Source organism: Triticum aestivum, chromosome 1B, assembly GCF_018294505.1.
Source record: "Triticum aestivum cultivar Chinese Spring chromosome 1B, IWGSC CS RefSeq v2.1, whole genome shotgun sequence".
In the NCBI taxonomy this organism is placed as follows: domain Eukaryota; kingdom Viridiplantae; phylum Streptophyta; class Magnoliopsida; order Poales; family Poaceae; genus Triticum; species Triticum aestivum.
This window is the reverse complement of record NC_057795.1, coordinates 551827326-551841144: the sequence shown is the minus strand read 5'-3', so window position 1 is coordinate 551841144 and position 13819 is coordinate 551827326.

Sequence of the window (13819 nt, the reverse complement as noted above, 5' to 3'; positions counted from 1 at the left end):
AATTTTATTACTCTCCACATGAGTAAATTTATTCTCATGGATAGTAGTGGGAGCAAACTCAACAAAATAACTATCATGTGACTGAAAACTGAAGCCATGATGACAAGTTTCATGGTTATCATTATTCTTTATAACGTACATGTCATCACCATGATCATCATAGATAGGAGGCATGCTTTCATCCTAATAAATCTTCTCATCGAAACTTGGGGGACTAAAAATATCATCTTCATCAAACATAGCATCCCTGAGGGAGTCCTGGATTAGGGGGTGTCAGGATAGCCGAACTATCATCATCGACCGGACTCCAAGACTATGAAGATACAAGATTGAAGACTTCGACCCGTGTCCGGATGGGACTTTCCTTGGCGTGGAAGGCAAGCTTGGCGATACGGATATGTATATCTCCTACCTTTGTAACCGACTCTGTGTAACCCTAGCCCTCTCCGGTGTCTATATAAACCGGATGGCTTTAGTCCGTAGGACGAACAACAATCATACCATAGGCTAGCTTCTAGGGTTTAGCCTCCTTGATCTCGTGGTAGATCTACTCTTGTAACACACATCATCAATATTAATCAAGCAAGACGTAGGGTTTTACCTCCATCAAGAGGGCCCGAACCTGGGTAAAACATCGTGTCCCTTGTCTCATGTTACCATCCGCCTAGACGCACAATTCGGGACCCCCTACCCGAGATCCGCCGGTTTTGACACCGACATTGGTGCTTTCATTGAGAGTTCCTCTGTGCCGTCGCGATCAGGAAGGATGCCTTTTCTCGTCTTTAAAGACGGCACCGTCGTCAAGGGAGACTTGGCCGCCGGCCAAACTATCCGGCTAGGTGGTTTTCTTTTGACCGCCTGTTCGGCCACCGCTCCGACGATGACCTCTCAGGTTATCAAAAGTGATCTTCACGTTAACTCGGAATTCGCCGAGCAGCTAGATCCGATCGCCGCCCTGGGAGTCACTACCGACTATGATCAGATTGGGCTTAAAACCGATCTGAGAGAAATTAACTCTCCCCAGGCTACCCACCACATTGTTGTGGTAGAGGAACAATGCGGCGACTCTTCTTCTATGTTGAAAATCAACTATGTCCGGATTCCCGATCCCTCCATGCCGGATTCCCGTGGAGGGACGGACGCCAATCAAATACTGAACCTAAAGTCAGGCATCGGACCAGATTCGTTGGAAAGCATCCAATAAACCAAGCTTCCAAATCCGGAAGCTTCTTGGCCTTTGAGCCTCAGATCAGGCGGGGTTCCGAACTTAATTCCACCCGCCCACCCAAACATAAGCGATCTATCTCAAATACGGCAAGAGCCCGATGAAACAGTACATCATTACTGGGCCAGATTCCTCCTGGTTATGAACAGGATAAAGGACTGCCGTGAAGAAAGCGCGATTTCAATTTTCTGCAACAATTGCACGGACAAGGGAATCATAAACGCCATCAGTCGTCGCGAAGTTACACGCTTCGCTGACCTAGCGACCATTGTACAAAAATATTGCGCGATGGAGAGTGCCTAGAAAACCGAAACTAGGTTTTGGGACAATCCGGCCCTGAATACAACCCCAGTCCAAAATAAAAGAGTGCGTCATACTCAAGCACCTGGGTTAAAAACCAAAAAGCAAAAAACCCCTAAAGGGTACGGAACCGTACTGGGGGGATGGCTCAATGGAACCTGCAAAATCCACAGTACGGAGGGCGCCACTCCAACACATAGCCTTCGAGCGTGTTGGATACTATGGCAGGTGGCCAAAAGTGGTGAAGGCTTTTTAGCCCCGGGCAACCAGCCCAGCAGTACCAGTACGGTATTAACAGTCTTCGAGACTTTCGCATCAAATAACATGCGGAAACGAACAATCCGCAGCCTCGCCGAAGTCTACCAAGTAGCAACAGCAAATCCATGGAGCGACACGGCTATCACCTTCAATGCCAGCGACGAACCTAAATTCCGAACAGCTAGAGCACCAACCGCATTGGTCCTCAGTCCGATAGTGGATGGCTTTCGTCTTACCAAGGTACTCATGGATGGCGGCAGTGGATTAAACCTCATCTACGAAGAAACCCTTCAAAAAATGGAAATTGACTGGAGCTGCATTGAGCGAAGCAGCACAACCTTCAGGGGAATAATCCCTAGTCGAGAAGTACGCTGCATAGGAAAAATCACGCTAGATGTAGTGTTCGGCTCGCCGGACAATTACAGGTCCGAAGAGGTCACATTCCAAGTGGTCCCATTCGGCAGCGGATATCACGCCTTGTTAGGGCGAGAGGCATTCACAATCTTCCAAGCTATACCCCATTACGGGTACATGAAGCTCAAAATGCCCGGACCCAATGGAATAATCACTCTCGCCAGTGATCCAGATACAGCACTCCGCGCTGAAAATAAGACAGCCGCACTGGCCCTAGAGGCATTATCCGAAGCCCTAGCGGCAGAGGAACTAACTGCGCTGCGCTCCACGGTGGATAGGGACGATGTGATACTCGATAAGAGGTCCAAGTCCACCTGTTTTAAACCAGCAGACGAAATAGTCAAATTCCAGGTCCATCCAACGGACCCCACAAAGACGGCCTCCATTGGGGCACAATTAAATCCTGATGTAGAAGCCGCACTATGAGAATTCCTTCGGGAAAATTGGGATATTTTTGCCTGGCACCCTTCAGACATGCCAGGAATCCCACGCAGGCTGGCAGAGCACAGCCTAAATATCCTAAAAGGATTCAAGCCAGTCAAACAAGCTCTTCGGCGATTTTCTGAACCCAAAAGACAGGCAATGGGAGAGGAGCTAGCCAAACTCTTAGAAGCCGGATTCATCAGAGATATCAAACATCCGGACTGGCTAGCCAACCTGGTAATGGTACCAAAAATGGACAAATCCTGGCGCCTTTGTGTCGATTTCAAAGACCTTAACAAGGCCTATCCAAAGGACCCCTTCCCTCTCCCTCACATCGACCAAATCATCGATGCTACCGCAGGGCACGATTCATTGTGCTTCCTCGACACATACTCCGGATACCATCAAATCAAGACGGCAGAAAAAGACCAGGCCGCAACGGCATTTATTACTCCATACGGACCATTCTACTTCAACACAATGCCCTTCGGACTCAAAAACGCCAGCGCAACATATCAGCGTATGATTCAGACATGTCTGGCCACCCAGATAGGCAAAACAGTAGAGGCATACGTAGACGATGTGGTCGTCAAGACCAAACACGTCAAAACTCTAGTAGACGACTTGAGGGTGACATTCGACAACCTCCGAGCATATGACATCAAGCTCAACCCAGAAAAATGTGTTTTCGGCGTGCCAGCCAGAAAGCTCTTGGGCTTCATTGTATCCGGTAGAGGAATTGAAGCAAACCCAGCCAAGATCCGAGCTCTGTCACAATTGGATATCCCAAAAGACCTCTAGCAAATACAAAAACTAACCGGATGCGTGGTGGCTCTAAGCCGCTTCATCTCCCGTTTGGGAGAAAAGGCATTGCCCCTCTATCGCCTCCTCCGGCGCACCGAACATTTCGAATGGACGGATGCTGCCACGGCCGGACTCAAAGAAATTAAAGCCGTATTGGCAACAAATCCGGTCCTGGCCGCGCCCAACCTGGGCGAACCAATGTTACTATATATCGCAGCAACACATCAAGTTGTCAGCACGGTACTCGTCGTCGAACGAGAAACAGAAGGGCACAAACTCCCTCTTCAAAAACCAGTGTACTACGTATCCACTGTCTTAACTCCATGTAAGTCCCGGTACCCACACTATCAAAAGATAGCGTACGCGGTGTTCATGGCATCCCGGAAGCTGCGACACTACTTTCAAGAGTGTTCCATAATGGTGGCCTCCGAAGTACCTCTCAACGACATTATAAACAATCGCGATGCGACGGCAGGATTGCAAAATGGTCCATTGAGCTCTTACCATTTGATATAACCTACAAACCACGGCGAGATATCAAGTCGCAAGTTCTGGCTGACTTCATCGCCGAATGGACCGAAGCCGAACTCCCTAAAGAGTACGGCGCATACTCCAATTGGATCATGCATTTCGACGGCTCCAAAATGTTGGCTGGCTTGGGAGCTAGCGTCGTCTTGACGTCCCCAGCCGGAGACACAGTCCAATACGTGCTTCAAATAATGTACACGGACTCCAACAATGCAGCCGAATACGAGGCCCTTCTACATGGCCTCCGGATGGCAATCTCCATGGGTATTCAACGCCTAGAGGTGTGCGGGGATTCAAACCTTGCAATATCCCAAGTAAATGGAGACTTTGACGCCAAGGATCCGAAAATGGCAGCCTACCATAACGCTGTCCTAAAAATGTCTGCCTGGTTCGAAGGACTCGAATTCCACCATGTAGCCCGGGATAATAACCAGGCAGCAGACGTGTTGGCACGCATCGGCGCAAAATGCGACGCCGTCCCTCCAAACATCTTCCTGGAGCGGCTCTTTAAGCCATCCGTATTATGGGAAGAGGAGTCCAGAAATAACAATCCGGAACCAACTGCATCACCTAACGCAGGACATTCTGACACAGTCGGTGGCTCAGCCAATGAAATAACAGATTCAGCCCACGAAATACTGGCAGTAATTGCCCCGTGGACGGAACCATTCCTAGCCTACCTAATCCGGCAGGAACTTCCCGAAGACCAAAATGAGGCCCGCTGCATAGTTCGGCGATCTAAAGCCTACAAGGTCCATGAGGGAGAACTTTATAAGAAAAGCACAACCGGAGTCCTTCAAAGGTGTATCTCCGAAGAGGAAGGGCGAAATCACCTGGCTAAAATTCAGGCCGGACTTGGCGGGCACCACGCCGCCGCCCGGGCCCTTGTAGGCAAGGCCTTCCGTATAGGATTTTATTGGCCGACCGCCCGGGCAGATGCTCAGGACTTAGTCCAACGATGCGTCGGTTGCCAGCTCCTTGCTAATCAGAGCCACATGCCACCCACCGCCCTCAAAACTATACCCATTACTTGGCCGTTCATAGTATGGGAGCTTGACATGGTTGGACCCCTTAAAGGGGGAACCCACAAGCACAAATACTTATTGGTCATGGTGGACAAATTCACCAAATGGATAGAGGCCAAGCCGGTTAAAACGGCAGAATCCGGACCTATGATAGACTTCATATCCGGGGTAGTACACCGTTTTGGCGTCCCCCACAGCATCATCACTGATAACGGCACGAATTTCACAGCCGACGAGGTTAAACTCTGGTGCGAAAACATGGGCATCAAGCTCGACTACGCTTCAGTCTACCACCCTCAAACTAATGGTCAGGTGGAATGGGCAAATGGTCTCGTCATGAGCGGCATTAAACCCAGATTAGTGCGGTCCCTCATGGAATCTAACACTCACTGGGTAGAGGAGCTCGACTCCGTACTCTGGGGGGTGCGGACCACGCCAAACCGCACAACCGGATTCACACCATTTTTTATGGTATACGGCACTGAGGCAGTTTTGCCCTGCGATATAATTCATGACTCACCTCGCGTGCGCATGTACGAGGAAAGAGAAGCCGAGCTGGATAGGCAGGACAGTTTGGACACTTTAGAGGAGGAGCGCGACGTGGCAAAATCCCGTTCTGCATTCTATCAACAATAGGCTCGAAGATATCAAAGCAGAGACGTACGGGCCAAAACTTACAATGTTGGCGAGCTAGTTCTACGCCTGCCGGACAAGAAAAAGGACAAACTTAAGCCCAAATGGGAAGGTCCCTTCATCATCGACCAAGTCCTTACCGGCAGTGCATACCGTCGACGCAAAGCATCTGACAACCGACTTGAGCCAAACCCATGGAACGCAGCCCGTCTCCGAAGATTTTACGCCTAGCGCCAGACTCAGGGTTCGTCTCCTTCCTCCATCCACCTTTTATGTTTTTTCGCTGTCTTTGTTTTCCCCCCTTTTCCTCCCTCTTTCAGTACAAACCTCTTGAGGGCTAATCTGCGCTTCGTTCGCACTCGCTCGATGTGCTACTCGCACTCGTTATACCTGGGGGCTTCTTTAACAGAAGCTTATTTACATGGGCTTCATGCCCACCGCATGTGTCACACTTCCGCATGTACATTTTGATCACCATTATATGCATCGATATGACTTAAGTTTTGGCCAAGCCGGGTTGCCTGGCTCCTGTGCTTACCCCTACATTCCCGATTGTTCGGCTAGGAGGTAAAGGGAGCACCTCTGTGATTGTTACTGCCGGGTCAGCCGGATGTGTACCTCAGACTGGATGAAGCCGAAGGCTAGCGTTCTTAAGGGAATATTCGGTCGGTGACCTGAAAGATGATTTATTACTTACTTATGTATCTACCCCCAGATGCTTTTTCTGCTATTTTCGCAGTCCGGACATGCACTTTAGGGCATGCCTCCCAGGGAAAGGAACCCTTAACGGAACTATTCTCCCTGGAAGATGTTTCTTACTAACCATGTAATATAACATAACTAGTTGGGCACTTGTCTGATAAAGCAATTATGACCCCTACACCTTGTCTCCATGCATGCCCCGGTTCTTTTATAACCGTCAGGGTATTCGGACACACTCCGGACTGTTGGGTCCCGAGGTTGAAGCGAAAAGGTCCGCAAAGGCAAACGATCTACAATCCGGCTAGAAGGCATTTTACATGTCATTTTAAAATTACATCGTCAAACTGACTGATTGTACTCCTCTTCAATCCCATCTAACAGGCTGTCTAATTTACAGTCCTGTTGGGAATATTTCGCGGCCAGCTCTACTTGGCCGTACATCAAGCTCACAGGGATCTCCTTCCCATCAGGCCCCATAGGTCCGACCTCGGCCATGTGGTTTGGGTCAGCCTTCGGGTACCGCGTCTTCACCATGGCCCAGGCCTCCCTGGCGCCTTGACGGCAGGCCGATATCTTCCACAGACGGAGACGTCGCCGCACTCCCTGAAGCTTCTCAGCAAGCCCTCCAAGGCCCTCAGGTAGGGAGACGGAAGGCCATAAGGCCTGAACGACGCCACTCATCGCCTGCCGAACACGTTCAAGCAGTTGCACCAGCTCGGGAAGTTGGTTACCTGTTAAACCAGGCATTTCCTCCATAGGGCAACCTGTGAGCACACCTATAGACATATTTCTGTCAACCGACTTCCTCGCCGAACTCTTCTTTTCAAAAGAGTTTTTTCAAGCACTTACTATAGATGCCGCGACAAAGCCGCTGATTTTCCTTCAAGGAGCCAGACAGCTGGGCCCGAACAGCTTTTAGCTCTTCTCCAAGCTGGGTGTGGGCATCTTGGAGTTTGTTCCTCTCTTGCTGCACCTTCATAAGCACCCTCTCACCGGCCTTCAACTGGCGCAGTAGCTGTTGCTTGTCCGGATTAAGTCCCGTAACATCTGCAATATTATTGTCAGATTTATATGCACGCCGCACGCCATAAAACATTTTTGAATATGTGTTACCAGAGGGGGTCTCTGTGTCTCCTCCTGCGGCGGTCAGTGCGGCCTCAAGTTGGGCCTTGCACTCTTGAAGCTCCTGGGACAGGTGGGTATTCTTCTCCGTAAGATCCTGCATAATAAATGATCCTTAAATCAGTTATTTTAACTATTTTAAGTCTCGGGGGCTACTGGCATATATAACTATTGAAATTACTTACCCGTATGTCCTTCACATACTGCTCCGTGGCTCTGGTTAAACCATCTTGAGCGGCACGGAGGTGCGCGTCTCCCGCATTAAAGGCGTTCAACACCTCCGGGGAGAAACACGCATCACGAAGAACTGTCCGGCGACGCCTGTGATTCATGGCGCTCTCCACCTTAGAACGGGTGGCGGATAGCCTGTCGGCATCCTCCGTTGGAGGAGCATCCGGCTCATGCCTTGTGTTCGCCTCCCCTTCCGGACCACGCGTTGGAGCATGGCTGGCGGAGGCTTGATTGGCAACCTCTCCGGACATTGTCCGGCGAGCGCTCTTTCTCCTGGCAAAGTTATGAGCATTAATATACCTCCTAGGGATCCTTCCCTTAAAAACAGCGGTGCGCCGTACCATTGCAGCGACGTTTCGATTCGCGTCGCACTCCTTTTCCGCCTACTGGGCCGAACTGACCCTTGCTGGTCAGCCGTCACGGGTTCGGCTTCTCGCCTTGAAGGCACCTCCTGCAAGACACCGTTGGTATACGGTGATCTAAAATAGGCAAGGACGAAGTAATGGTGTCAGGACTTCGGTCGTACTCACCTGGGAAGCCGGACATAAACCAGGGTAGTCAGCCATAATGGCAACTAGAGCATTGTCTATGCTGAGCTGGTGGAACACCCCGTCAATCAAATCCACATTAATGTCCGGATCCTCTTCGGAGGCCGGATCGAGGGATCTTCCCGGATCCTCGGGTCATGGAGTTGGGCTGTTTATGCCCTCCACATCCCGGCGCAGTTCCTGCATCGAAATTATAAGGTAAGATACTTATCTTTGAGAGCACGGATCGGATATTTAAACGTCTGCTTACCTAGCTTCGAGGGTTATTCATGGAGAATCCATTCAATGGACTCGTGCGGAGAAAGTCCTCCTCCTCCCCCTTGTACAAGCCGGACAGGATCTTCACCAGATCGGCGGCCGATCCCGGTCCCGTGCGGCCATGATGGGTGGCGTCATTCTCCCCGTTAAAATCCCACATGGGGTGGCCCCTGTATTGGAGCGGCTGCACCCCTCGCATAATGCATGTGGCCATGACTCTAATCATGGTTAATCCGGAATGGGCTAGTAGCCGTATCCGACCCATCAGATAGTGGACGCCCCTATCATCTTCCCGTTGAGGGCTCCGCGGGCGCCAACTCAGGCGTTTCTTCAGAGGAGCGTTGCTAAACTCCAGGAGGCCGGTCTGAACTGGATCTAGCAGCAGGGCGTCTTCCATATAGAACCACTCCGAAGGCCAGTCTTCGGATGCCTTCTTCGGGGTTCCGGACAGATATCCGGTCCCGGCAATGCGCCATATTTCGGCTCCGCCCACTTGATATATCGACCCCTTGTGAGAACGGGGTACGAGGCAAAACAGCCTCTTCCACAGCGCAAAATGGGGCTCGATGCCCAAGAACAGCTCGCAAAGAGCTACAAAGCCCGCGATGTGCAAAATAGAGGCAGGTGTGAGGTGGTGAAGTTGGAGTCCATAGAACTCCAGGAGCCCCCGGAGAAATGGATGTATAGGAAATCTGAGTCCCCTTATCAAGTAGGAGACGAAGCATACCTGCTCTCCTTTGGAGGGATTAGGGACGCTCTCCGCCTGCTTCCCGCCCTTGTAGGTGGCCAGTCCGGCTCGAACCGGAACCATAAAGGCCGGGGGAAGGTATCCCTCTGTTTGGAGCGCCGCTAACTCGTTATGCGGGACTGAGCATCTCCTCCAATCTCCTGGCTTAGGACTGGGAGCGCGAGAAGAGGAGCCGCGTCGACTGTCCATGTTGGAATGGATTTTTTGTCAGATGCGCCTCGATGAGTACTTGCGGAAGGAGGATGGTGTGATTTGGATCTGGATCCTCGCCTCTCTTATAGGCAGCTTATTCGCGCAGCTAGGGGGAAAAACGTAGGAATACCCTGGCTTTTCGCATTCATACGACACGTGGAAGAAGGTCGTTATTGGACGTAGAAGCCAAGGAGCACAGCATTTATGAAGCAACCGGACACTATCCGGCAAATACATGGAGCGTGAAGAAGAACCCGCCTTGCAAACGCCGAAGACAACATACACGCCGGACTCGTCGTCATTGAAGCCTGGTTCGGGGGCTACTGAGGGAGTCCTGGATTAGGGGGTGTCCGAATAGCCGAACTATCATCATCAGCCGGACTCCAAGACTATGAAGATACAAGATTGAAGACTTCGACCCGTGTCCGGATGGGACTTTCCTTGGCGTGGAAGGCAAGCTTGGCGATACGGATATGTAGATCTCCTACCTTTGTAACCGACTCTGTGTAACCCTAGCCCTCTCTAGTGTCTATATAAACCGGATGGCTTTAGTCCGTAGGACGAACAACAATCATACCATAGGCTAGCTTCTAGGGTTTAGCCTCCTTGATCTCGTGGTAGATCTACTCTTGTAACACACATCATCAATATTAATCAAGCAGGACGTAGGGTTTTACCTCCATCAAGAGGGCCCGAACCTGGGTAAAACATCGTGTCCCTTGTCTCCTGTTACCATCCGCCTAGACGCACAGTTCGGGACCCCCTACCTGAGATCCGCCGGTTTTGACACCGACAATCCCCAAGCTTATGGCTTTGCATATAGTTAGCATCATGGATATTGAAAGAGTTCATACTAATAACATTGCAATCAAGCTCGTCATTTATGCCAAACATTTTATTGAATTCTTCTTCTATCAACTGAGCACAATTTCCTTTTCCACCATTTTCAAGAAACACATTACAAAGATGAACAATATGAGACCACCTCAAATCCATTTTCTTGTAGTTCCCTTTTATAAACCAAACTAGTGATAAAACAAGAAACTAAAAGATTCGATTCCAAGATCTAAAGATATACCTTCATGCACTCACCTCCACGCAACGGCGCCAGAAAAGAGCTTGTTGACGGGATGTGAGTGTTGCTTACCTAACCTCCCCGGAAACGGTGCTAGAAAAGAGCTTGATGTCTACTACGCAACTTTATTTTTGTAGACATGTGTTGGGCCTCCAAGAGCAGAGTTTTGTAGGACAGTAGCAATTTTCCCTCAAGTGGATGACCTAAGGTTTATCAACCCGTGGTAGGTGTAGGATGAAGATGGTCTCTCTCAAACAACCCTGCAATAAAATAATAAAAAGTCTCTTGTGTCCCCAACACACCAAATACAATGGTAATTTTTGTAGGTGCACTAGTTCGGCCAAGAGATGGTGATACAAGTGTAATATGGATAATAGATATTGGTTTTTGTAATAAGTACAATAAAAACAGCAAGGTAGCAACTGATAAAATGGAGCACGAGCGGTATTGCAATGCTTGAAAATGAGGCCTAGGGTCCTACTTTCGCTAGCGCAATTTCTCAACAATGCTAATATAATTGGATCACATAACCATCCCTCAATGTGCGATGAAGAATCACTCCAAAGTTACTATCTAGTGGAGTTTTTAAGAAGAAATCGTTTATAGGGTATAAAACCACCTCGAAGCTATTCTTTCCGATCGATCTATCCAAGAGTTCTTACTAAAATAACACCAAATAATTTCAGATTCATAATACTCAATCCAACACAAATATTGTCAAAGAGTGCCCCAAGATTTCTACCGGAGAAACAAAGACAAGAACGTGCATCAACCCCTATGCATAGATTACCCCAATGTCACCTTGGGAATCCGCGAGTTGAGTGCCAAAACATATATCAAGTGAATCAATACGATACCCCATTGTCACCACGGGTATTCATTGCAAGAAATACATCAAGTGTTCTCATCCATAAAAGTATTCAATCCGATAAAACAAAATCTCAAAGGGAGAACTCAATTCATCACAAGATAGAGAGGGGAAAACACCATATGATCCGACTATATTAACAAAGCCCGCGATACATCAATATCGTGACATCTCAAGAACACGAGCAAGAGAGAGAGAGAGATTAAACACATAGCTACTGGTACAAACCCTCAGCCTCGAGGGTGGACTACTCCCTCCTCATCATGGTGGCCGCTAGGATGATGAAGATGGACACCGGTGATGATTTCCCCCTTCGGTGGAGTGCCGGAGAAGGGATCTAGATTGGATCTCGTGGTTCTGGAACTGGCGGCGGCTTGAACAAAATTTCATCGATTCCCCTAGGAATTTTGGAATATTTTGGCATTTATAGAGAGAAGAGGCGGTCCGGGAGGCCCCCGAGGTGGGCACAACCCACAGGTTTCCTGTTATCTTTTTGAATTCTCCAAACTACACTATATCGGAGAAGTTTCTTCTTATTAAGGATTATATTGATGGATTGCCTTTTACCATTGCTCATGGTAATTTTGATGAATTTAATATGCATGTGCTTGCTGCTCCTACTTGCAATTATTATGAGAGGGGAACTACATCTCCACCTATTTATGTTTCCAACACGATAAAATTGCAAGAAACTGCTTATGCTATGTATTGGCCTTTACTTGATGTGCATGAATTGTTCTTGTATAACATGCCGATGCATAGAAAGAGATTTAGACTTCGTCATTGCATGATATATGTTGCTTTGCGCTAACTACTAAATGCCAAATCATTGCTAATTAAAATTTTCTTTGATATACCTTGGGATCCGGGTGGATTCATTACTTGAGCACTTTATGCCTAGCTTAATGGCTTTAAAGAAAGTGCTGCCAAGGAGACAGCCCAGAAGTTTTAGAGAGTCATTTTTATTTCTGTTGAGTGCTTTTTATAAAGCTTAAAAACAAAAAATATAGAGGGGAAATTAAAACTTCACAAAAAGGAAAGTGAAAGTGAGAGAGACAAGCATTGTTGAAGTGGGGGAGCTTCTTGAACTTTGATCATGCCCATGGAAACTTTGTGAATCTCAATTACATCGTAGTTGATTGTTTATGTCTAATTTTTTCGATGGGACCGAAGGTTTAAGCTATAAAACATTTTGAATTTTTGAAATAAGGATATAGGATGACATCATTTTTCCCTCTAATGCATGCATGCATGTGCATGTGAAGAGAAGCTTGGAGGAACGTTTTTTATGCCCGGTAATTTTTGTGTAAACAACATGATAACTTATGCTCAACTCGCATGATAACTGGTGTAGCACGTATGTTTTTTACCAAAAAAATTGTCGAAACATACTAACATGGGATCTAGTTTTGAAGGTCTCGTCCGATGAAACTTTTATGTGAATTTTTTTTTTCGATCTGAGCGAAGGTTTAAGCTACAAAACATTTTGATTTTCTGAATTTTTGTGGAATCTCTTCTGACATTAGCATTTCCGTCTTATATGCGTGCATGCAAATATTAAGGAAGAATCGTCCGCTCTCTTCCGGGCATGGAGCTTTTTTATAGAAAAAACACGCATACATGCATTGAAGGAGGCTCGTTTGGATCTATTATTAAATTCCAACTAATCGGTCGTTAGCATAGTCTTTATATAAATTAGACCATGGCATTTTTTATTTTAGTTTAGTCTATCGTAGTTTTAATTTGGCCATGGTAGTTTTATCACAGGTAGCATGACATTTCTTATATTTTAGGCCATGGCATTTTTATATTACTAGATCATAGCAACTTCATCAATAAACTACCATGGTTGGGAACCTTTCTGAAAAAGCATGACAATTTTTCCTTGTAAAGTGACATGGCATAGTTCGGATAAATGACATGGCTAATTCCTATTTTTGTTTTTTTTTCAAAAACTTGCCATGTTTGTTAGTCATAGCCCATGTTTTGTTACTATTTGATGTTTTAGCCACAACATTTTTGCTATTAAGAGCATGGCAGTTTTACTGTAAGAGCATGGCATCCTTTTAGTAAGATCATGGCACTTTTTACTAGAAAGAGTATGGTATATTTTTGTTAAGAGCATGATATTTTTATTATCAGAAGTATGGCAAAATTTCGTGTATATATATATATATATATATATATATATATATTTCTGTTACGGGTAACAGAATATTATTCTGTTACACCTCGGCTCTATAAGGCGCAATGCACAATTATGAGAAAACAGCCCAGCCCACCGTTCGCTCGATACAAAAACTGTATATAGTGGGAAAGGAAACACCCCGGCCCTGCCTTACCTCGCGCACGCGCCGCCGCCCCTCTGCTTCACCGCACCGCCGGCTCCTGCCCGACCGTGCCGCCGCCCCCTGTGCCCGACCGCGCCGCCGCTCCCTGTGCCCGACCGTGCCGCCGCCCCTCTG